General features: G+C 43.2%; 1 pseudogene; it reads right to left on the reverse strand.

Moving 5' to 3' along the window:
• Nucleotides 1-474: 474 nt before the first annotated feature.
• On the reverse strand, nt 475-1665 carry LOC134991216 (uncharacterized protein K02A2.6-like; annotated as a pseudogene).
• Nucleotides 1666-2066: the final 401 nt, after the last annotated feature.

A 2066-nucleotide genomic window follows, 5' to 3' on the forward strand; every position in this document is an offset into this window, starting at 1 on the left:
GATGTTTAACTCCCAGAGTGACTGGTTGCTCCACAGAAATCACACTAGAAGGTTCAGGATCAGTTTTTACTAAGGGAACCTCATGCTCAGGTGACTTCATAGCAGGTTTGGGAACAGTTTCTGTATCTGACCCAGAGGGGTAACTTTCCTCCACAGTGTCAGGAACAGTCTCTGTATCAGTTCCAGAGGGGTATACATAAACCCCCACTGGCTTGGCTATGTCCATCTGTCAACATACAGCCAGTTTGCCTCCCAGCCTCAATTATTTGATCAATGTGGTGACGCCACAATTCTCCTCCAACTTCAATCACGTACATCAGAGGGCCGGATTTGGAAGAAACTATTCTCGGTTGCCATTTGTCTCCTCTATAATCACGGACCAGAACCTCTTGGCCAATGTGGAAGAACCGGGTAGGTTTCTGATAAACTGATTGAAACTGTTTGTTATGTACCTTCCGCCTTACATCTGTTTTATCAAGTCCCACTGAGACCGTAAGTGGAGTGCTCAGTCCTACGATATATAAACAAGAAGTTGTCAATCTTGTATTGCAAAGGTAGATGTTCATGGTGCATGGACTTGATAGCTTTTTTGAATGTTTGGACAAATCTCTCAGCCAAACCGTTAGTGGCTGGATGGTGTGGAGCTGATGTAAAATGTTTAATTCCATTGTCTTGCATGAACTTTTTGAATTCCATGGACACAAACTGTGGCCCATTGTCACTGCACACTTGCTCCGGTAGACCATTTCTAGCAAAGATGGTTCGCAGCACAGCAATTGTTTTCTCAGAAGTAGTGGATTTCATCTTTATTACCTCTGGCCATTTTGAATGAGCGTCCACTGCAATAAGAAACATACAATCCATGAATGGACCAGCAAAGTCAATATGTACCCGCTGCCATGGAGATGATGGTCATTCCCAGGGGTGTAATGGGGCTAAAGGTGGTGAATTTTGAACTCTTTGACATCCTACACACCCTTTTGTCAATTTTTCAATTTGACCATCGATTCATGGCCACCACACATAGCTTCTAGCAAGATTCTTCATTTTTACTGTGCCTAGGTGACCCTCATGCAAATTTTCCAAAACTCTGTTTTGCGGTTTAGGTGGTATTACCACTCGGGACCCACACAATAGAGTTCCTTGACAGACAGTAGGCTGATCTCTCCTGCCCGAAAACCCGTAATATTGAGCATCGCCATGTTTAGGCCAAACTTTGAGAGTTAAGTCCATTATTTTTGATAGTACCGGGTCTTTCCTTGTTTCCCGATTGATCGTGGCATTGGTAATAGGTAGCTGTTCCATCAACATATTGTGATACACTTCCATCGGGTCTACATCACTGTCATCCTCACTTTGAGGCAAGGGAGAATGCGATAGACCATCAGCGTTGCCATGTAGTTTTGTTCCTTTAAACTCAATGTCGTATGTATGAGCACCCAGGAATAATGACCAACGTTGAAGCCGAGCAGCAGTCATGGCTGGGACTCCCTTGTGGGGGTTAAAAATTGATACCAGTGGTTGACGATCCATAATTAATGTAAACCTTTGCCCATACAAAAATGTATTACATTTCTTCACTCCCCATACTAAACTTAAGGCCTCTCGGTCAATTTGCACATAATTCTTCTCTGCCACTGTCAAAGACCGTGAAGCAAACGCCATTGGCTTCTCGCTACCATCTCTCAGTTGATGTGATAACACTGCTCCAATGCCTTACGGTGACGCATCACACGCCAGCCTGATAGGTAGTTTCGGATCAAAATGAGTAAGGACTTTATCAGATGTAATCAATCTTTTTGCTTCTGAGAATGCTTTCTCACAGTCTTTTGTCCACTTCCATCATGCATTTTTCTGTAGTAGGGCATTTAGCGGGTGTATTACTGTGGAGAGGTCTGGTAAGAACTTGTGATAATTAACTAGGCCCAGGTAAGATCTCAGTTGTGACACAGACTGTGGCTGGGGTGCTTGTAGTACTGTCTCAATTTTATCATTTGATTTGTGCAGACCTTGTCTCTATAAATCACATGTCCACAATATGAAATGCTTTCTTGAAAAAATGCACA

Source organism: Pseudophryne corroboree, chromosome 2 (genome assembly GCF_028390025.1).
Source record: "Pseudophryne corroboree isolate aPseCor3 chromosome 2, aPseCor3.hap2, whole genome shotgun sequence".
Taxonomy (NCBI): domain Eukaryota; kingdom Metazoa; phylum Chordata; class Amphibia; order Anura; family Myobatrachidae; genus Pseudophryne; species Pseudophryne corroboree.